Genomic DNA, 25,129 nt, shown 5'->3' on the forward strand with positions numbered 1-25,129 from the left:
ATTTCTTCTTGCCTAAATAAAAACGTTAATTTTATGATGTAGTTGTCTATTCTTTTTTGCATGGGCTGGTTTCTTACACAAGTTATTGTTTAATATAGCTATGTAAGTACAAAAGTGATGTTTTAAATGTCTCATATCCCATTTATAATAATCAACTTTTTTTTTATGTTTTAAATTGAATTTTAATATTGAAAAAAATAAAACCGGGGAGAGTAGGAACACAGTCCTCCACCACCACCACAAATTGTGCATTAGAGTTTCCCACATTTGGGGAAATCACAGGGGTCAGCACACCCAGAGTTCAATGGATAAGCCTCACCCTGGAAAAACCACCTTCATGATTATGGTATCTCCATTTCCAGATAAGTATAATAATCAACATTTTAATTAAAAACTTGCCTAAGTCATTATAGAGCCTAGAAACAATAGCCAAATAAGAAAGAAAGAAAGAAAGAAAGAAAGAAAGAAAGAAAGAAAGAAAGAAAGAAAGAAAGAAAGAAAGAAAGAAAGAAAATTTAAAAATTGAAAGAAAATATACTATCAATTGAACTTAATATCAAATAAATACTTATCCTATTATATCAGCATGACTTTACTCTTTCTAAAGCTCCTAATTGCATAAGCCACATAATAATTATTCCCACTATGCATAAGAACTTTTTGCAATTGTGTGAATCTATGAATTGTTTCATGGCCCAAAACAAAAAAGAAATTGTCCAGAGGAAGGCAAACACTATGTGGCCTTCAGATTCTGAAGAAAATTAATTCAGGATCATGTTAGCTTCCATAAAATATATCCAGAAGTCTGAATTGCTAATCCTCTTAACCATCATTTCTTAACCCTTAAATTGTTCTTCTACTTTTCAGTGTTCATTTAAAAACTCAGAAATGCAAGTAGATGTTTCCCTTTTATCATCTGTGTTTATGATGATATTAATAACTTTTGCTTCTTTCTAAAAACTTTTATGTGATTTATTCAAATGCTTAATGCTTAATCCACTTCTCTTAAAAACCAAACTAAAACATAAGTGTTTTCATAAAATGATGCACATAAATAAGGGTTTACTTTATTAGAAAATTAATAAAATTGATGCATACAGCACTCATCAGGCCTCTGTGTCTCTAGATTGTTTCTCTTATTCTTAAAATCATTATCATCTAGCTAACTCTTACTCATCTAGACTATATTTTTTCTATTGGCCACTTGGTTAAGTGGGGAACTACATTGCCTAGAATCCCTTTTTTGTTGGGTTCTTGATTAGAGTTGGCCTAAAGAGAAACTTGTGGAAGATTTGAGAAGTGAGGTAACCACCATTACCCTCTAAGTGGGTTTTTGTGGTCACATAGATGGCAGAGAGACCCAAGGGTACCTGGTAGATTTCAGATTGTTTTTGAACTCCTCCACTCTATGTCTGTCTTGTCTACCCAATTGCTAATAATCTGACAAACAGCAGTGACCCCAGATCAAAATAAAGGCAAGAGTTATACAGCAGTAGTAGCTTCCTCGCAAATTCTTTAGGAATTTCCCTTCACAGTCCTCTTATGAAATTGGATTTTCTTAGCTTTTCCTCTGCAGGTACTTAGGGAGGAAGTACTTCAGACAGAAGCTAGTGACTTGTTCTCTGATTGTCTAACTCTTCTCTTCCAACCTTCAATTCTCCCGTTTAGCCTCACAACTCTAAGGTTTAATACTTGTACTAAACTTTTAATTCTATAACTCATATTGAGACAGGACAATGTGGTCTGGAAGCAAAGAACCTAAGGCCAATGTGCACTGACTCCCTAAAACTGAATCAAAAGTAAAACCTCACCTCTCTACACCCAAATAATAAAGGGATACGAGGCTACTCCCTTTGCAACACCCCCTCCCATTCCACTGCATCACAGACAAAAAATGGAAAGCACCTCTGATTGGTCCCCACCCTCAATCAATCAGACTGGTGATGGGCCAAGTCTTCATTTGCACAGAATGTAACTTTGTAACTTCACTTCAGTATCTGATTGGTCACCTCCTGTAACTAATCAGACTGGTTGCAGGTCAAGTCTTCATTTACGTAGGATGTAACCAAGTAACCCAAGGGAAACCTCTAGAGGGTATTTGAACCCTAGAAAATTCTGTAATGAGTTCTCTTGAGCTGCTTGCTTGAGCCTACTCCCACTCTGTGGAGTGTATTTTTATTTCAATAAATCTGTGATTTTTTGTTTCATTCTTTTGTTGCTTTGTGTGTTTTGTCAAAATCTTTGTTCAACATACCAAGAATCTGGATGACTCATAGTCAAGACCCTCCACCAGTAACATTATAATGACTCTGCTTCCTTGTCTGAACTCCAACTGATAAATTATCTGTCATATTTTGGCTCAAATGTCATTTTGCTAAGAAAATGTTTACTTAGTTATTCTCTCTTTTCATGTCTCATGGACTAGATCAGGTAATCTCCTAAATACTCCTATAGCTCCTAGCATCCCAGCACGTTGCTTCAAAATCGATTACTCTTGAATTCTATTTATCTACTGATTTATCCATCTATATATTTACATGTGATTAATGTCTGTTTCTAAATAACAAATCTATGGCAACAGAAAAATGTCTGATATATTCATTATTATGTATAAAGATGCTATCACACTGCCTGGTGCAGAACAGGCACTCAATATACATTGCTGATTAAATGAATAAGCATAGGACTCTGTTCTACACACATTTTGTTTAAGCAAATATGAAATAATGTGTAATTTTAGTTCACCACCTCTTTAACGGAGCATTAAATAACATGTTAGATTAAAACATCTTGTACTCTGCCACAGATTCATTGATATAAATGAAGATTCTCAAATAATATATACATTAAGAAAAAGAAACACACACATTAACACAAAAACTGTTACACTTCAAAATTAAACTCAAAAGACTGCTTTTCCACATCTACACTCTATGGATTTACTCTTTTTCTTATATTTAGGTATACATATTTTGAATTTTGTTCAAAACTAATAAAACTCATGCTTTTACTTATAATATTTTTGAACTATCAGCAATGACATCAGACTAACCATCATTTTCTTTTCTTACTTAGGTATTATTTTGAATTACTATAAGTGACCACTAATTTGATGAATAATACTCTACAATCTACTGTACAATTTGCTATCCCATATATTAAGCTATATGTAAAGTAAAATTTACAATAAATCTTTATATTCACAGAGAATTTATCAGAATAAATTCAGATATATTTCATTACATATCCTCCAGGTAAAATTTATTGAAAAACTAAGTTAACGGCCAGGCATGGTGGCGCACGCCTGTAATCCCAGCACTTTGGGAGGCCGAGGCAGACAGATCACGAAGTTAGGAGATCAAGACCATCCTGGCTACTATGGTGAAACCCTGTCTCTACTAAACATACAAAAAATTAGCCAGGCGTGGTGGCGGTCACCTGTAGTCCCAGCTACCTGGGAGACTGAGGCAGGATAATTGCTTGAACCCAGGAGGCGGAGGTTGCAGTGGGCCGAGATGCCGCCAGCCTGGGCGACAGAACAAGACTCCATGTCAAAAAAAAAAAAAAGAAAGAAAGAAAAGAAAAAAAAGAAAACTAAGTTAACTAATTTAGCCATACTGTTTTCCCGAGTTTTCCAGTCTATTTAATAAGGAGCTTATCAGAAGTTGTTCTATTGAGTTTCAGCACTTCATGAGCGTCTTAGTTTTGTGTCTTAAAATGTAATTTTATTTTTAATCTAATCCTTCCATCTTTTTTTTGTTCAACTATTTCAGACAATATCACAGCTCCTAGGCTGGATCACATACTTTCCTACATATGTGGTTGATTATAGATCTATAGTCAACTATATAAATATGGCTCAACTTGATTGAAAAAACTGCATTGGTTAGCTGTGAGTGGTGGTACATGCCTGTAGTCCCAGCTACTTTGAAGGCTGAAGTGGGATAATTGCTTGAGCCCATGAGTTTGAATACAGCTTTGGCAACATAGTAAGACACCATCTCTTTTAAACAACAAAACAAAACAAAGCAAAAACTTGAATTGGTATATTGTATTACATTTGAAAAAAAATATTTGAAAGTACGAGCTTTTTTTTTTATACTTCAACAGAAACTGTATTGTAATAGGTACATTAGTGTAGCTACACAGGTTGTGGTACACAGACTGTGCTACACAACTTTAGCAGTGCCATATTCTTAGCCTGGGATATAAATGATGCGCTGTGAAGTTCTACAGGTGCTGTAAGGATACATTCATATCAATGGAAATTTCTGATGATATTAATGTCAATGAAATATTAATATATTTTTCTCTCTTGAAACGTATATCAATAAAAACTATTGATTAAAAGCCTCTGGGTTGTTGAAAAGATTTTACATTTTTTTATCTATAGTAATACTTTTGAATGACAGAAATCTAGCCCAATTTCTTTAAACAAATCACAAGCTTACATAGTAGATGTAACCTATCAGTAAGAGTCATGAAGGCAGAAAGTACTGGAGATGTTTCAAATAGAAAAGAATTTAACACTGGGAATTAGAGGTCTGCATATTTGCTGGAGGGGCTAGAGTAGTGAAGATCAGGGAACTTTTAGTAAACTTTACAAAACCAAGAATAGAAGAATGGCAGAAAATTAGCACTGATGTTCTCAACTGCCTAAAATATTAGACTGAATGGTTCTCAGGAGGACATATGGAAGGTGCTGGCAAAACCTCATGGCAACTGACATTTGCCAGAGTCACATGTCTGCCCAGAGCTTTTGACTGAAAGATAATTATTCTACTTTTCTTCTATCTTTGAAATATTTTGTAATTATCTTTCATTGGTAAGATCTAACCATACTTACAAGAGATGCTGGGAAATTCAGTTTCTAAATCCTAATTCCTGTCATATATAAAAAAGCTTAAAAAACAAGAGTTGTTATATCTAAAATAGTGTCTGTTTTTGATAAAGAAATCTATTTAGAAGCATTTTACCTGTTCAAATCCCAACCCAATGTCTAATTTTTTATTCTAATATTCTTTTCTTGTCTATTGGTAACTATTAAGCTCTTCTAAAAGTGATGTTACACAGTTTTATGGTCACACATATACCTTTGAATTCTTAAATAATAACTAACTTTTCTAATTATTCTCTTGAAGGGAAGTTACAATACGTATACATATACAGCCTTGAAGTAGCATGTGTGAAAAACATCTGAAAAAAATTAAGGTTTCTGGACAGATGTTATAAGAGTCTCGTAGAAAAAGCTATCAGCATTACAATCCCAATTCTAATTTACTTTACATCAGGCATTTAAATTTATTATCTTTAAGCCATATGTTCCAAATGAAGCTTGGTTCTATATTCATGAATCAGTTGACAATGAATAGTTAAGTTCTGCTAATTCAGAAAGGTGAAGTTGAGTGAGCTTATTTAAATGGCAGAATATTTGTAACTACAAATTCTACATTCCATCAGAAGACTTCCAAAAAAGACCTGCCATATGTTTTCAACCATGACGGAAACGGTTCTTTAAAAAACTCTGCAAATTTTATGCAGCTACATTGAGAATATCTTAGCATTTCTATTAAAATTTTATTTTGAGAGTTTTAAATTTGGCTATAAAATTTATTGTAGACTGAAATTTAGCATGTGAAACCTAAAAAAAATTAAGTAACATAATATATTAAAATAAGTAAATGATTTTAACATTTTATATATGTCTTTAACACCTCAACAGCAGAGTTAGATTTGACTCATTTAAAAAATTGTGTCCTGTGGACTACTAGTACCTCACTTAGGTATCATAATAATCTGCACCAGCATAGGCAGTCACAATGTTCAGGATCATTGTTCTCCATTTGCTGAAAAGAGAAAAGAAATGTCTACAGGTATAAAAACTGGGGCTGGGAGTGAAGTATATCCTGGACTTCCAAAAATCTCAATTCAAAAGTTAAGGATATTACAGAGTCTCTGGAAAGTAGCCTAAGAGTAAGTGGGAAGCAATTTGTGTTATCAGAGAAAATTTAGTGACTGAATATCAAAATGCTTAAATAGAACCTGAACATTTAAACTGAGACATTTCACTCTGAAGGAATCAGTGAAGGTTGTGTTGCAATATAAGGCATGATCCGCTCCCTTCACATACTTATCCCAATCAGAGTGGGTATATATTTTGAGCTCAGAACATTTGCAGAACCGCCCTGCTCCTATCTACTACATAGTTCCAAGAACATCCTTCATGGAGGAATATTGTTAATTGTATAAGAGCTTAATCTGAGTAAAAGCGATGAGGCAGAAGAGTTGAGAACTTCTGTACGTTCTGTCAAAGTTGTATTCTAATCAGAAAAAGCTGGGTTTGAGTCCTGACTTCTGTCATCTTCAGCCTGTGTGATCTTGGACAACAAAATAACCTCTCTAAATTTCAATTTACTGATCTGTAAAATGCACTGATAATATTATCTTCACAAGATTTTAAAATTAGAATTAACTTGATCAATATAAAGTACCAGGCACTGTGTTAAAAACTGTTGAGAAAGAAATAACACACATATATATATATATGTTATGCATGTATAATATATATAAATTATACTCTTTTAAGTATAAATATAATCAAACTACAATATAAAAGCTTATAGCATGACTATATATATACTCTCAAAAGAATATAATTTACAGATATATATAGTATATATATATAATTTATTTCTTTCTCAACAGTTTTTCGCACAGTGCTTGTCTTACGACAAGGTCTGAATAAGTACTTATTGTGTGAACTGAGAAAATGCAAAAAATTTGCAGGACTGCATAAATCTGAAAGATTAATGCATATATATATATACACACACACACACACAGACACATATATTGAATATATAAGTATATTGAGTATGTATAGGGGGGATGTGTGTGTTCATATGTATATTCAAAAGTCTGTAGTTTCAAAAGTGTGTCTGGTAAAAAAGAAATAATTTTAATAGCATGGGATAAGGGTTGATAAAGTTTGGTACAGAGTTCATTTTATATCAGATCGAGATGTTTGAAACAACTTAGGTGTGATGAAACATGTTTCAAAGAAAGAATTGCAATTGAGCATATGAATAAAAGAATGGAAAAAGCTCTAGCAGCAGGAAGAGCACATGTAAACAAGTAATGAGAGCAATAAATAATTTAACTTGGAAAAAGTCCATAATTATTGTAGTGGCCCAAAAAAAAGAACAATACGCAAGGAAAAGTTGAAAAATACTTTCAAATCATATGGGAATCTACCAAGAGATTTTAGGCAGGTAACTGGTAGAATTAGATTTACATATTTAAAAAATTATTCTGTTAGCAGTATGACATACAGTGAGATTGAAATCACTGAGATCAATCAGGAAGCTACTCAATAATCTTAATAAAATGACTCAGTGTTTACCATCGGCAATTTTGAGAAAGTTATTTGACCTTATTTTAAGCCTCTCTTTCATTAGTATTATGTAAATATAAACATTGCAGGTTGAGTATACCTAATCCAAAAATCTAAAATTCAAAATGCTTAAAAATCTGAAATTTTTGGGTGCTGACATGACACCACAAGTAGAAAATTCCACACTGACCTCATGCGATGGGTCATGGTCAATACATAGGTTCACAACATGCAGTTGTGATAGACCCCTTCAGATGTGATAGACCTTTCCTACACATATACGGATTCTCCCATATAAGCACAGACACAAAGGGTAATAAAATGGCATATGTTCAGGCCAGACTCACCAATGTCAGGTTCCCCGCAATGTCCCACATGAGGAAAAGAACTATGTGCGTTACTTACTGCATTTTTTCATTATTCTCAGGTCTGTGGTGTAAAGATAGAGTTGAAAATGTCAAGAGACCTAGAAATATCTTTATGGGTAACAGTGATTTAAAAAAGAGGAGGAATTTATATTTATCTATAGCACAGGAAGTCAAGCTGTTGGAGAGAAACCGGACAAGGGTGTAAGTGTAAAATGTTTTACAGAAGAGCATAGTGTTGGGATGACCACCATATGTGACCTGAAAAAGCAGAAAGATAAATTGTTAAATTTCTATGCTGAAAGTTTCAAACAGAAGTTAATGAAAGTAGAAAAGTACTGCATTAAGCTAAAAATGAAGATCTCAATGATGTATTGGATAAGTAGATCCTTTAGTGTCACAGTGAACACTGGCTTCTTAATGGTATGCTGTTCATGAAACAAATAAAGAAAAATCACAACAACCGAAAATTGAAGGGAACTGTGAACACTCAACAGGCTGGTCTCAGAAATTTAACAAAATACATGGCATTAAATTATTAAAAATTTGTGTTGTTAAAGCATCTGCAGATTATAAAGCAGCAGAGAAATTCATTGATAAGGTTGCCAATATCATTGCTGGTTTTTAAAAAGATGATGCCAGAAGAAGTCTAAAATATTGATGAAACATCATTGTTTTGGCACTATTTTCCCATAAAAACACTGTGGTAGATCAGACAGCCCCTACATTAATTACAGATGCTAAGGGCAGAATAACTGTGATGGGATGTGCTAGTATAGCAGATATGCGTAAGATTAAACTTGATGTAATAGGCAAAAGCTTGCAACCTCACTTTTTTTTTTTTTTTTTTTTTTTTTTTTTTTTTTTTTTTTTTTTTTTTTTTTACTGAGATGGAGTTTCACTCTTGTTGTCCAGGCTTGAGTTAAATGGCACGAACTCGGCTCACTGAAACCTCCGCCTCCCGTGTTCAAGCTATTCTCCCACCTCAGCCTCCTGAGTAGCTGGGAATACAGGCACACACCACCATGCTTGGCTAATTTTCTGTATTTTTAGTAGAGATGGTTTTTCACCATATTGGCCAGGCTGGTTTTGAACCCCTAGCCTCAAGCAATCCACCTGTCTCAGCCTCCCAAAATGCTAGGATTACAGGTGTGAGCCACCGCGCTTGGCCCCTTTCTATTTTCAAGCAATGAATTACTTACCAGTCCATTATTTTGCTAACAAAAAGGCATGGGTCACCAGAGACATTTTTTTCGATTAGTTTAACAAATATTTTGTGCCAAAGCCTTGTATTTACTGGAGGAAATTTGAACTGAATGACAACTGCAAGATTTTGTTACTCCTTTACAATTATTCTGCTCACCCTTCAGCTGAAATTCTCATCAAAAACAATGCTCATGCCATCTATGGTTCCCCTAAATGTGACTTAATTAATTCAGCCATGTGACCAGGGTATTCTAGATCAACAGGAGTAAAAATAAAAATACTTACTTGAACAGTATGCTAGCAGTAGTCAACAGAGGCACGCATGTGGAAGGTTTTCAAAAGGAGTTTACTGTGAAGGATGCTGTATATGCTGTTGCTAACACTTGGAACACAGCAACAAAAGACATAGTTGTACATGCCTGACAACAACCTCTGCCTTGCAACTATGTTCAGTGATTATGATGAACAAGGTGGTAACTTTGAAGAATTTTGTATTTCAAGTAAGGAAAAAGTGATGTCTGACTGGGTGTAAAAATAACCTTCAGAGTCTATCAGTAAGCTGGAAAAGGTGGATACCAAAGCAATTTTTAACATTAATAATGAGGCTCCTGTTATTCATTTTTTGACCAATGGTGAAGTAGACAAAATGGTTCTGAATTAAGGTAATTGTGAAAATAGGAACAATGAAGATGATGTTAACACTGGAGAAAAAATGCCTAGAGATGGTATGGTGAACATGTGTGATAGGCTTATTGAAGAACCGGAGCAGCATTCATTCAAAGCTGAACAAAAATGTGCCAGTTTGCAGAATCAAGAGATACTTCTAAGATAAAACCCACTGTTAATGAGGCAGATAACTCTGGAGGAAACACTTTAAAAAGCTACCCATTAGAATGCCTCCACATTCCTAGAGAACCTGCATCCTGGTCCTTCAGCTGCTTCTGTTGTTTCTTCTCACCAACAAAATAAAATGCAATGCACAGTTACCTTTCAATCAAAGCCAGCAACATAGGTAGAGTCTGTTGTTGCTTCTTCCTGTTTTTGTTTAACAGTGGATGTAGGTATTTTGGTGATTCTACTATGCTGCTTACCCTGAACATGTATTTCTTTTCAATGCATTAATGTTATATCGTATATTTTACTGTTAATTACTTATATGTGAATAAGTGTAAGAAAATGGTTGCTTATCAGTAACATATAAAGTCGGGGTCAAGAATGAGGATGATGCCAAAAAACGCAGATTGTCCACATGGGAGGTGGAGATAGTGACAGCTTTGTTTTCTGATGTTTCCATGTTCAAAGACTTTGTTTCATGAACAAAATTATTTAAAATATTATAAAAAATTACCTTCAGGCTATGTGCACAAGGTGTATATATATATATATATATATATATATATATATATATATATACACATTTAGTGTTTAGACTAGGTTCCTGTCCCAAGATATTATATGTATGGAAACATTCCAAAATCTGAAGAAATCTGAAATTTAAAACATTTTTGTTCCCAAGCATTTTGGATAAGGGATATTCAAATTGTAATAATAAAAATAATAATAATAATAATAATAATAACAACAACAATAATAGAGAAGGTCTTATTACCTAAGAAAGATCGAAACAATAATTACATGAGAGAATGTTTGTAAAAGCATTGAGCACTGTACCTGTAGAGGAACTGTTTGTGGTAGCTCACACTTTTCATTCCAGTCCAAATTGGTTCATGTGTGTAAACACATGGAGATATGTTTTTGCGTTGTCAAATGTTTTGTTTGTGATCACGCTGGAATGTAGGTAGAAGAAGGTGATGTGTTAAATCACTACAGCTCCTCTAGAACAATGCTTGTCACACATTAATATGCTTAAGATCACCTGAGTATTTTGTTAAAATGCAGAATCAGAGCAAGTAAGTCTGGAACGGGACTTGAGATTACACATTCCTAAAAAGCTCACAGGTGATGTTGATGCTTCTAGTCCAGAAACTGCTTTTGAGTTACAAAGTTCTAAGACACGCTTCTGTCTATGCTCCTAGCAGGTGGAGAGGCAGATTTTCAAAACCAAGTGCAGAAGCTACACAATTAATAGGTTGAAATGCCACTGTGACTCATTTCGCAGACCAGGTTTTATTTTCCACAAGTATTTCTCACCTTTTCCTACTTAAAAGCTATAGATAGCATGTAGACTAATTCTGTAATTTCATTACAGACTATTTAATTTCAGAATGTGGGTGAGAAGACATTCACTGGCTGTTTATTTTTTAAAACACATGGTCTTAAATTAGACATTTCAATGTACATATCATCATCACTTACTTAGGGACCGTCGGCACAGATGCACAGACTTGACAATGGTTTCTCTGGAAAGGAGGGCCACGAGGTGAAATTTGAAGACGAGAAAATGAAAGGGTCAAAAATGGAAAATGTTCCATTGACTTGGTCAGAGATATGGAATTTCATGTGGAAAAATACTGTAGGTATTTCCTGGGGGAATAAAATTTGATCTGTCAGCAATTGGACAGATTTCTGAAAAAAAATGCCTTTCAACTACCTTCAACCTAGGATCGATTTACAAAAAAAATCTTGCTTCTAAGCCCCTTGAGAACTTTTACTATTGAACCCCCTGAAGCTTTTTTAATTTTCAGGGGGTTAAGAAACAGGTGCCAAATAATGACTGGGGAAATAGTAAAATTATATTTACTTCAGAATGTTCCGCATACAGTTGCACAGCTAAGAGATAAGATATAATTCAACAAATGGTTTACCTTGATTCAAAATATTTTTACAGCCATAAAAATATATAATTCTAAAACACAGTTAAGTCAAACCGAGGTTTGTTTTTTCAAGCAAAAATCAATGCTTCCTTAGAATTGAACTCAAAATTGTTTACAATTATTCGATATTTAAACATATTTCAGTATTTTATGTTTAATATTATTATTCTGAAGGTATTATGAAAATACAGAAGAGTTAGAGAGAGGAGGATATTTCTTGCTGAGTAGAGCATATCAGTGGTACTTTGTTAGAAAGAAGACAATATTTTAGGCAATATAGGCAAAGCCAAAATATGTCTCTAATCTCATTTCAGGATGAGCATTCTGTATAAACACAATGGATTTGAGAAGTTTGTAAATCTCAATGCATAATCTTTAGGTACCAATGCACAAAGTAAAATCTGATAATGCAAAAAAATGGCTAATAAGGTAATTAGGCACCCTCCGATGTCAGCCAAGTGGATTTAGTACATCATCCAGACTTACTTGATTTTTATTTCAAAATGTATTGCAAAAGCTAAAGTTTAATATCTTTTTTTATCTGCTTTGTTTGTAATAAAGATTCAAAAGTTATCAGTTGCAAAGGAAAGAAATTCAATGTTTGGGTTAAACAAAATGTACCATTTCTGGAAAAATTGCTTTTTTCTTGTCTATTTTTTCTTGCTTCATACATCTGTGCTTTTGTACAATAAAAACTAGTTATCATGGCAACTGGAGAATCACATGTACTATCTCAGAGCTAAAATACTCTTTGAGAAATATTGTGTTCACTATTTGAATATGTATAATACTACATTTAGAAGAAAAATATTTTATAGATACCATTCATAACACTATACAGTACATTTTGTTTAATTTTTTTCAATAAATCATGTATTGTCAGTTCAGCAATGTACTTAATAGTAGCAATGAAAAAATCGTAATATAATAATAAATTAAAGAAGCTTAAAAGTTTAACATTCTGGGCAAATCATATGACAACTGAATATCCTTTCTTTTCAATTGATTGTAAGTTTTTCTCATATATGTTCAAATTACAGTAAATATAGATATCAAGACATAATTAGAAACTAAAAAGGAAAAGGTTCAGAAACCCTGGTATAGATCATAAAATTACTACTCATTTACCATTACTCTATTACTCAAGATTTTTTTATGTGGCAATTTTCATAAAGGAGACAGTTATGGATTTACTTAACCAAATTTCTAGGAATAGAATAACTGAGGGATAACTACATTGCAAATAAGAAACTTTCCTATTAATTTTTAATGTATTTTTAGATTTTCTCTATTCTCCCCTAATTCCTGAGTTTGATAAAGCAGGGTGCACAGCCATACTGAGTTTCAAGGTTTACACCCTTTCTACTTTCAAACTAGACAGAGAAGGTAATTCCCATTTAGAGGGAGAAACTATCTTTCAAGGAAGATCCAGGGTATGGTACTTTATCTTTGAATAATTTAGCCATAAAAAAAACAAAAACAAAACAAAACAAAAACTAGGAATTGGAAATGAAGGGTGGAATGACCATGACAGCTAAGAGAATTGCAATGTGATGGACAGCAATGATCCTGACCCCAATATGTGTATACTCTCATTATGCAGAAAATAAAAACTGAGTTCAACTTCATCGTCTCTGAATTAAGCAATTCCCATTGTACAAGAATATTATTTACACATATCATATTCAGGAAAGCCTGTGTATCTTTCATTCAAATTTTCTTTCTTTGCCAGGAAAGATACATTCCCCTGTTTTGCAGCAGTAGAACTTTTGCCTCCATCAGGATTTATATAGATTTTCTTTACCATACTGTAGGGATAACTTAATATTTTGACATTTCAAAATAGATACATAACCTGAGTGGGCCAAATAATTAGCTGTGTCTTGCAAGGAGAATATCATAAATATATTAGCAGCCAGAAAATATAACCTAAGCTAAGGGTTTAGTTTTCTTCTCGTACCTTGTTCTAAACTCTTATAAATTATAAAAGACCTATACATTTCTAAATTGCAGCAACAAAAAGAAAATCAACCTCTACTGGTTACAAAAGTGGAGCCATTTGTTCATTGTCTTCACCTGTGTTTTCCTATTTTTTTCTCCATTTTTCTTTTCTTTTCTTCTTTTCTCTTCTCTCTTCCGGGTTGAAACATCAAACAAATTTCAGGGAAAATCTATTCATTACACAATGATTTCAACTGAAGATACACATAGGAATTAGAACCAGACAAGTTAAAGACACTAAATAATCTTGCTAACTAAGTAACATTTATAATTAAGAGAATTATGTTTAAAGCTCTTTTTCACAAATAGTTAATATATGTAATTCCACAGATTAAAGTTGTGTACTTAAAACAAATCAAATGGCTCTCATTGAGAACTATAGCTCAAGTCAAACAATTAGGAATATAAAAATTTACAAATGGGGGTGAAGGTGTGGAGAAATGAATAGATGGAGCACAGAGGAATTTTAGGGCATCAAAAATATTCTGTATAATGCTATAATGGTTGATACATGTCACTGTATACTTTCAAACTGAGACAAAATCTACAGAACGTGTAACACCAAGAGTGAATTCTAATGCAAACTATGAACTTTGGGTGGTTAGGATGTGTCAAGGTAGGTTCACCAATTGTAACAATGTAGCACTCGGGGGTGGGGGCGGGTAATATTTGGGGAGGCTGTGCAAGTGTTGGGGGCAGGAGTACATAGGAAATCTACATATCTTCCTCTCAATTTTGCTGTGAACTGCAATTGCTCTAATAATGTGTTTTGAAAAATCCAAACACTGTTACTATTAATAGTAAAAAGTATAAATCCTATTCACTTAACATGACTTTAGCAACATCATCACCATTGTGATTGTGATCAACAACATAATTTATGTGTTGAGTGATTAGGTTCCACAGGGGTAGTCACTGTAATTACCCATGTTTCCCAGCTAAGGAATTAGTGCAGATGTTGGATGAGTTGCACTAGAACACAGATAACATCTGCATGTCAAAGTCAAACAAAATTTTTCTGAGTGATACCTGTCTCTAAAAGGGGGAAGATAATTCAGGAGAATTTCAAAATCTATTTAATCCTAACTGAGTGGTAGAAGAGGATAAATTCCAAGTGAATCCTTAACCCATGAGAATGCAGGATAATACACTATTGCCCAATTCCAGCCCTTCTGTACTCACTGATACACAGCTGGGCAATTTAAGCAATGCAATCACAAACTACTCTCTGCTTTTTTGCAGTGAAGATGCTGGTAATTCTCTCTGTCTCTCTCTCTTTTTAATGTAAAATGTTACCAGCGGACTTATTGTATATTCTCAGTTACTAATACCTCCCACCTCCAACTGTCCCTTACCCCCAACCCATTCCCTTCCATGCTGAAAAAGATGTCAAATTTTCTCTAAAAATTAAACTAAAGTAAATAAGAAATTTCTATGTTCTTAATCTAGAACACTTTGTATAGGCCTACACTATGCATGTGCTCCTACCAAGTGTTTTAGGTTGTATAAAAGTTGTCCTTGTTATTTAGAATCATTTTCATAATGTTTATACAATTGTCTTAATGCAAAAAAACTCCAAAATTTTTGTGTGTTCAGTTTTATTCCCCAAAGCAGTTTTTATGTAACATTAATTCAAAGCAGTATTTAAAGCTTCCATGTTTAAAAGGGGAGGTAAAATGTTTGCAAAATTTTTGAGACATTAAAGAAAAGTAAATTATAGATTTATCATACCCTTTACTATGTTAGCTCACTGTTAGTCCCAAGAAAAAAAATACGGAAGTTGTTGAATTTCACAACTTAAACTGGGCATGGATCTCACTAGGCCCTTAATTTTTCTGGACGGGTCTCCTACAGGACTGATATTTTTGGAAACATTTTTTGGGAAACATGACACATGAAAATGTCAATATTATTCCCCAAACATATACTACACTTAAAATAATTTCGCTTTTGTTCATATAACACCTCCATACCTAAAATATTCCTCCATTCTCCTGATCTTCCAATTTTACCTGACAAATTTTTATCCATTCTTTACCACCAAGATCAAATATCACCTTTTCTATCAAATATTGTTTCTTTACTTCCCTAGGCAAAAAATAGTACTTAGCACATTTCAAATGTGTCTAATACGACTCTTATTTTTATAAAACTCTTCTCATCAAAAAATGACAACTCTAAGAGAAAAGAGAACATTTTTATCTGTGCTTATATTTTCATATTGCGAGAGTAGATATTATTTTTAATATGAGGACTTTGCCTTCTTTATTTTGAAATCTTCTGTACAGATGAGTATACCATCCGAAGCTGTGGGGGATACGAAGATAAAACGCTGTAAGCTGGACAATTTGATCAAGGCTTAGGGACGGTTTAGGTAAGCAGTCAGAGATAAGAGTAAATAAGCTGATTGAGAACATATTTTAAAGTGCTTTAAATGCCTTAATAGTTGAGTATTTTCAATTTGCTAGGCAATAGGAAAGATTTCTGAGCAGGAAATAACCCAGCACGAAGCGGTATTTGGAGTGAGAGCTCTGGCGGCTGAATTTAGGAGAGATGGTGGTTGAGTAACTGATTAGAAAACTGATTGCAGCTAAAAAAAAAAAAAAAAAAAAAAAAAGTGAGAAGCAACGTTGGTCCAGACAAGTGTAACAATATTAGAAACAGAAAATAAGAATAAAATGTGATTTGATAGATATCTGAGGCACTTCATTGGTAAATTATGAAACTGGGTGAATGATCTAGGTGCTCAAGGAATGGGAGACATCAAAGATGACTTTGGTGTTTCCCAAGGGATTTTCTTGAAATTTAGTAGTACCTTGAGATAAAATTAGTAATCGGATTATTTTATTTCATGACATGCGGGAGAAAAAGGCCTTGATATGATGAGATAAAAGGAAAAGGACAGACTTGTGGGTAGTAGAGGTTTATAGCCCCATGTGCACTGTAAACAATAGTGAAGAACGTCTCATGGAATGACTCTTAACAATCTTTCTAGAAACAGCCCTGGCATATCCAGAAATAACTTGGAAACTGATGTAAAAGCAGTGATCATAATTAACACATTTCTGCTCAAATTTTTACTTTTAATGTATGTATGCTATTGGATCTTAATGATTTATGTTTGTTTGACGACATAATTATAAAATAATTAAAATGACAATAATGAAACAACAAGGCACTACTTTTGCCCAGTATAAATAATGTGAAATCTTACCATATACCTAATTTAAATTTAGAACATTTCATTTAATTAAGTCTAATTTTAAAATAATAAAAATTCAACCTATTTTTCTACCTTTAAGCACAGAGGCTGTGTGCATATGTATTCCTCAGATCACAGAAGAGAGGAACGTATCCTCTACCCACTCTGTCACCAACCCTCAATTCTTCACTGAAAATAGACTGAAACCCAGATGTCATTGGAATCTGTTGGCTATTCTAAAGTAAGCACTCCTGCTCTGCTGCTTTGAAAAGCAGCTGTCAAATGCCCTTGGCCTATATACATGTATGTATAGTGTATACAAGAAGCCATAGGGCATATATATTTAGAGCAGCATGACATTGAATGTGCTGAGTATCTCCTTTCCTGCTTTGGCCATGTCTAATGTGAGACATCACAGTATTTATGAAATTTCAGTCAGCTTTTTGTGAAGCACTCTCCCTTGTCACGTGTAGAAAGACTGAGATGGTCCTAAAAGCAAATTCGCTCTGAGTGTAAAAATCTCTCAGTGCCATCTTGTTTAAGATTTGTAATGACTCCTGCTAGAGACCTCCAAAAAGGAAGGTTCATAGATAAATTTAATTTACCTCATTAATCAAAAGAAAAACTTCTATAATGTACCCAGAGTTCCTTTACTGGACTACTATTATTTACGCTGTTTGCAAGTTTATAATTCTATGTACATATTCACACTTAGTTGTTTTTATTCTAGACCTTAAAATTTAAATATCATATTTATGTCATAAAATGGGCATGCATTAATATTATTTTTTTTAATAAACAATAGAAATGTATTTCTCACACTTCTGAATGCTGGAGAGTTCAAGACCAAAATGCCAATAAGTGTGGTGTCTGGTGAGGGCTACTGTCTGCCTTGTTGCTACATCCTCTGGAGGGATCAAATTCCATATCCTCACATGGTAGAAGGGACGGAAAGGATTGAACAAACTCCCTTGAGTCCTTCTGTAAAGGCTCTAATTCCATCCATGAGAGCTCTGCTCTATGACTTAATCACCTCATAAAGCCCCACCTCTTAATACTGTCACATTGGTAAATAAGTTTCGACATATGAATTTTGGGGGACACATTCAGACCACAGCAAACAACTTTTGTGTGGAGTGTCACCATCTAAGCACCTCCTGTGGACAGCTTCCTCTAACTCCAAAGTTAGTTTACAGTGAATACTATTGGTGCCACGCCTCAGTGACTTCTTCAACATCCAGTGAGACACGGCTGTGCCCTCTCTGATGTGAACTGGATCTCAGCCATGAGTCAGGCATCTTTCTATACCTGCCATTTCCCCTATACATGCCATTCTTATATTCTTCTGTATATATACACTTTAAGTTCTAGGGCACATGTGCACAACTTGCAGATTTGTTACATATGTATACATGTGCCATGTTGGTGTGCTGCACCCATCAACTCTTCGTTTACATTAGGTACTTCTCCTAATGCTATCCCTCCCCCAACCCTGCATGCCTGGACAGGCCCCAGTGTGTGATGTTCTCTGCCCTATTTCCATGTGTTCTCATTGTTCAGGTCCCATCTATGAGTGAGAACATGCGGTGTTTGTTATTATTTTTAAGACGCAGTCTCGCTCTGTTTCCCAGGCTGAAGTGCAGTGGCGCGATCTTGGCTCACTGCAATCTTCGCCTGCTGGGTTCAAGCAATTCTCCTGCCTCAGCCTCCGGAGTAGCTGGGACTACAGGCATGCGGCACCATGCCAGGCTAATACTTTTGTATTTTCAATAGAGACGGGGTTTCACCATGCTGGCCAGGCTGGTCTCGAACTACCTATGTTGTGATCCGCCTGCCTCAGCCTCCCAAAGTGCTGGGATTACAGGGGTGAGCCATAGCGCCCAGCCAATCTGATGATTTCAAATTTATATTTTATAAAGAATGTTTCAGTGGTTGAAATAAATTCCGAACACAACATTGACACATGATACTTACTGATACATATTTTTAGAGCAGATCACAAGACTCTCAAAACCGTGTGAAAATCTGAGTCTATTTCATTCAAAATAAACTATCCTAAGTTATTTATTTTGTTTTCTAGTTTCTTAGTTACAAAACACATTTTGCCTGAATTTGTTTTCGCTTTTGTAGCTACTGTCTGCACAAATATACCAGTTACTCCCCAAATCCAGGCCTGGCATCATGTATTTTCTATGAGATTTTTCCCTAAAAACATAGCGTTTCCACTAAAAGAACAATAATTATGTCCCACATTTGAATGTACTCCTCCAAGTGTCCTCCATCAAGACAAATGCTCAATTAATGATGAGTTAGTTGATCTTTCTCTCATTCCTCCCACACACCCCTCTTCAAATCATTTATCAAATCATGACCGTTTTCCTCCATGGGGTTTTACATAACTGTCTTTTACTCTTTGAGGCCCACCGTCTTCTACTTTAATCAAAGCCACCATCAGATCATCCTAAAGCTATTGCAATTATCTGCTAATTGAATTCCCTCCTTCTAGACTTTTGGTAATTCAACCCATTGCATAATGGACTCCTGATTAATGTTCCTAAAATAGCATTTTGTTCATGTCAGACCCTGCTTGAAAATTAGTACTGCATCTCTATAAAATAAAATTCTATTTTTAATTTTTCAAATGTAAGATCCTTACCAGCTGGCTGCTACCTTCTTTCATTCAAAACTAATTTACTGAGTTCCTAGTATATGCAAGTTACAATTCTTGGCACTAGTGATTTTGGTGGAGAAAACAAGACAAAGAACTTACCCTCATGGAGAGAATATTCCAAGGAAGCATTGCTGTTCAAGTTCAAACTTTATTTCTTTGACTCTACAGCAATGATCAGGCAATGCATACTTCAACTTTTTTTCACTGAGCAACTCCAATTCCACCCTGTTGTGATACCTTCGTTTGAAAAGGGAAATATTCATTCCTCACCTTCCTGTTCATCTGGAGAGGGAAATTCTCTCCTAGAGCAAAAGTTTTAGAGAGGACCTTTATTTCCTCAACCCCTTACTGAGTGCTCATAAAAGGAAAAATGATTTAACCGATGAATTGGTCATATAGCGATATGTAGATTGATTTCTGTGGCTCAACTCTTTTTTTTTTTTTTTTTTTTTTTTTTTTCTGGAGCAGCTTATTCTCAGGTTATAGTCCTCCTCTTCTTTGCAATAACTAGCCTGTTCCTGAAAGAAACAAAGACCTATGTTTTCTCAGCTCTGGCTGTTATGAGCAGGTGTACTTAATAAAATGTGTAGGCAGTGTCAGGTAGCCTGCTTGTGTCAGTACATCTTGTCTCCACCTGGTATCAAGTTTATAACTAGTAGTTACATCTCACTCCTGTGTTCATATCTCTATTGATTCCGGATTTCCCCTTCCTGCTTTCATACACACAATCATTAAAACTTTCTTTTCACAAATTTTTGTAGCATAATACAATATAGCCAAGTTACTTGTGTCAATTTTCTCATTACCAAAGGTAAGCAATATTGGTATCATTTAATAAGTTTTTTTATGATTTGTCATCTATAAAATATTACATATAACCATATTTAATCCCTTAGGACTAAATTATACTTTGTACCTGGTATTTATATGTAATGATAAGATATTATAGCTTTATATTTTGTGGCTTAAGTGCTATAGAAATCTGTGGAGGGTACACAAGTAAGTCCAAAGTATCTGGAGATGCCACATAAATGTAAGAAAACTGATTGTGGATTAGGTACATTTCTGATTTAAACAGACCATGGATGGAAGGCGGATAGTTTGGGATAAGAATATTAGTAGCTGGTAAGAATAAAATATGAAATGAGCAAAAGTAGCATAGAGAGTTTATGGGAGAAGTATGGAGACAGAAGAAGAATGAAGGCATCTTTCTGGGAATTAATGAAAAATTCGTTGGTGGCATTGCTCAAATTATAAGTAGAAAAAATTAAGCACATTAATTTTAGACTGTGTGCCATAACACACTAATTTTAAATTGTGTGCCATAAAGACACAGTACGCATCTTATATCCCATGATTTCTCATGCACGTCTCATTCTCTCATGATGTTATATTAAGTTCATATGATTAGTTATGATCAATGCACTTTGAACAAAAGTGACACATGCCCTTTGTGGCCCAAGGTAGCTTAAGGTTTCTATGGCTGCTGTATTCCTATAGTTTTCTGTGTTGGGAACCAAGTGTTAAGACAGTGACATTAAATTGAAGAGCTATAGGTCCCTTTTTTTTCACCACATGGAGGAAAACTCTGGCCACTGACAAGGGATAGTATGTGAATGAGAAACAAGCACTTGCTATGTTAAGCCACTGGGATCGGTTGCAATGCCTAATGTCACCTAAATATAACAAATATAAATTGATTGATAATGAACTGGGAATCATGATAGACCAAATTTGATATTATTCAGATGATTGTCTCATCATAAATTAGCAATAATGAGTAGCATCTAGCTCAAATTTAGATCTAGCTACTGTTTGAGTAACTCCCTTCCAGAGGGCTGAGTAAACATACAAGATGCTAATAAATCCTGCTAGCTAATTTTCCAATTAAATAAAGCCTCATGAGCGGTGAGGCATTACCTAATTTCTCTTGTGAGAAATATTTACTGAGCACCTGGCTATGTTGTATTGGGGGTGTAGTAGGAATAGTCTACTGGGATGAATTAGATAATTTATCTGTACTTTAAGAGAATATGCGGTATTTGTATCAGTGACATAAAAACCTATAAAGAAAAGTTGGTATTAACAAAGTGGTGTTAATGAAATTTTTATTTGTGTTTTTCAGAAAAAAAACATATCAGAGATGGTGGGATTTCAGTTAGTCATTAAAGGAGAGATAATGGGGTTTTTGAAGAAAAGTAGGAGGAGTGGCAAAAATAAAAAGCAAAAGTAGATACGTGAGATTAATTTCAAAGAACTGCGATTAGAACAATCTGACTGGCATGTATAATTGCTATGAAGTGGTAGAGAGCTCAATTACTTAAGTGAGATTTTGAGGGCAGAATTCGAGAAATATTAGAAGTTAGAAGCTTTTTAGATATAAAGATATAAAATATTCTGAAGCAGGGAGTTACATGTGATAATACTCTAGATTCTTTCTTACAAACTGTAGGAAATGTTATTATAAAAATGTGTTATATAGCTCAGAATTGTGTAGGACCCTAAATTATGAATCTCCGGGTAGACTTCTGGGAACAAACCAGAAAATGCTGTAGAAGAGGTCTACAAGAAAACCAGCACTACCAGTTTTTGTATGGTTAACCTTTCTGGACCGGGAAATCAGCGTTAACTGTGAACACTGCTATTCATACATGTGTGACAATTATGTTCCAGAAACATCCCTGGCTGTCCTTTGCTATCCCCAAACCCAAGTGCCTCCATTACCTTCTTAAATGCATTCTTGTCTGAATCGGACTTTTCTTACTTCAGAGTCAAAATGTTATACCAGGAAGTCTTGTTAGTGGACTCTGGGTCACCTGTCTATGCCCTGGCTGCACAGGAGTCTGGAAAAGCAATTTCCTGACTCTATTTTGGGAAGCTGGTATTTACAGGTAGAAAAAATCCTTAAATATAAGAAATATGTTCAAAAGGCCTTAAGAATTAATTTTACAAGTGTCCCCTATGTATGTTCTTAGCTGTGCTTTTATTTTATTATATTTTATTTTAATTTAGTTTAATTTAATTTTTTGAGATGAAGTCTCACTCTGTTGGCCAGGCTGGAGCATGCCTCCTGGGTTCAAGCGATTCTAACACCTCAACCTCCCGAGTAGCTGGGATTACAGGTGTGCGCCACCACACCCAGCTGATTTTTGTATTTTCAGTGGAGACGGGGTTTCACCATGTTGGCCAGGCCGTTATCAAACTCCTGGCCTCAAATGGACCGCCTGCTCAGCCTGTAATCCCAAAGTGTTGGGATTACAGGTATGAGCCATGGTGCCCAATTAAACTCGTGGAGATGAATGAACAATGAGGTAAAAGAGACAAAAATGTATGTTAGTTAAGAGACTATGGCAATAAAAAGCAACATGATCCTAAAGATAGCTCCTGAGAGAAAGTAATAAATGATGCTAAATAAAGGAAAATATATAAGGCTTAATTAATTATATAATAACATAATAATTAAATATATAAGGCTCTTGGGCACTGATTGAACTATAGAATGGGACAAAAAATAATCCAGTGTCCATATCCATGAAAGTTTGACCCTGTGTATATGAAAGATGATAGTACTAGGACAGTTAATAGGAAATGTAGGAGAGGGAGTAAATTTGGAAGAAGAAGTGATGATTTGAGTTTCAAATACATTGAGAAGGAGATGAACTCACTCACACAGCAAAATTACAAAATCAGAAAATTCAAAAAAATTGCAAAGTCCTAAAGCCATTGTTTTGCTTCAAAGAGCTTCTAAAATATCTAGTTTAAAGAGACTGAAAAAGCAGGATGTTACTTAGTACTTAGTTTTAGCTGGGTAAATAAAGGTCTAATTTAATTACTCTAGTTGGAGAAATTCACTATAGTGTTATGTTAATGTAATATTCTCTAATTCCACTGTAGCAAAACCAGAGGAAATTAATTCCTTAGAAAGATTACAAGGTCTGTTAGGCATTGGGATGAACTCTGAAAGACTAGAATGTCCTCTGAAGATCTCTAAATAGGATAGCACTTCAGCCTCTCTAGTTTTATTTAGAAGTAATGTAAGTTGAAGGCAAAGGGTAAGAGACAGTGATCTAAGTGAGTTTTTAAAACCATCTGCAGTATTGTAGTTCTATAGTTTTTTTAAAGATTGCCCAATTTTCATGAAATTGCAGGTGTGGCATATGAAAGCCATTTCCTTCCTTAATGTATAAGAAGTTCTCATGATTGCTTTAGAAAACCCTCCTTCAAACCACAATTTCTTAATAAAACATGATCTTAAGCAGTCTCCAAGAGTAAGAGAGAAAACTGTTTCCCACTATTTCACAGGAAATTTTTTTTTGCAATTATCATGGATTTCTCAATCATAATGACCCCAAAGTAACAACAAAAAAAACTGCTCTTTTATCGACTCTTAGAAAAATGACCCCTTAAGTTCAATATTGTCCTCAATTTAAATTCACCAGTGACCTGCTTAATTACGTAAGATGCAGTTATTGTAGTCATTATTCTTGGTTAACCAAGAACAGACAGAGGAGAAAAAAAATATATTATTTGAAACAGTTGTGTTCTAGTAATTTGGAAATGTTTATGTCACTAATTTTGAGGAGTACAAAGATGTAAATAGTTAATAGTGAATTTAAAGATCTGTCATTGCCAAAACTAGGGCAGTAATATACATATTGTTTTAAAAGTAAAAAGTGACTAAGATACTTTGTATTTCTGAAAAGAAAATAAGTAATTACATATTTGAAGGCTTCTGAGACAAAATTCCCCAGGAGATACATGTATTTAAAGAAGACTAACTGACAGACAACTATTCTCCAAAACCAGCTGAATAAATCAGCTCAGTTAAGACTCATAGGAATAGAAACTTTAATTTGTGGAGCTAATGTGTCTGCAAGTCCTAAATTGGTCAGGTTAGCTTAATTGAAATGGTGACTGTGAAAGTTTGTTTTAACAGACTCCAAGTATTAAGATGTGCTGAGTATAAACTTGTAAGTTAAAAGGGAGCTAATAATTAGCTCTTATCCTCTGTAGAATCAGTATCCATAGTTTAAAAATGATTTGGGAGCAAGACGAGTAGGAAGAAAGTGTTGATTTGTAAGAAAAAAAAAAAACTTATTTTTTTCAAATAATGAATTAAATTCAATCACACATTGACAACACTGATTTTTGTAAAATACCTTGGTGCTTGACTGAATATTGTTAATTTGCCATATTTTCAACCCAAATGGCCCCTAAGAGTAAAGCAGGTGCTCAGGACAGCCTCATGTCTTCTGAAGATGACTAGGAACCATTTAATTGGCATCAATAGTAATATAGTCATTCTCTTTGTTGAAATCACAGTGAAATATTTATTGAGCACCCACTCGATGCAGGGCATCCTACCAAAAGGTGAGCAGCTGCAGTCTCACTGACATGTGTAGGAGAACTCACCTCCTAAAGGTGGCCATACTGCATGCGGCAAGAATTGCACGTCACGAGATTTTTGCACCCAAGCCTACCTATCACACCTCATGGAAATAATCCATGCAAAGACAG

The 25,129-nt window shown here is 34.5% G+C and overlaps 1 non-coding gene across 1 annotated transcript; it reads right to left on the reverse strand.

The window, feature by feature from the left end:
- Positions 1-203: 203 nt before the first annotated feature.
- Positions 204-370, reverse strand: LOC123572118 (U1 spliceosomal RNA). Its single transcript, XR_006696451.1, has one exon. It is a non-coding gene; the product is annotated as a U1 spliceosomal RNA (small nuclear RNA).
- Between the last annotated feature and the right edge of the window lie 24,759 nt (positions 371-25,129).

This window comes from Macaca fascicularis, chromosome 2 (assembly GCF_037993035.2).
Source record: "Macaca fascicularis isolate 582-1 chromosome 2, T2T-MFA8v1.1".
Classification (NCBI taxonomy): domain Eukaryota; kingdom Metazoa; phylum Chordata; class Mammalia; order Primates; family Cercopithecidae; genus Macaca; species Macaca fascicularis.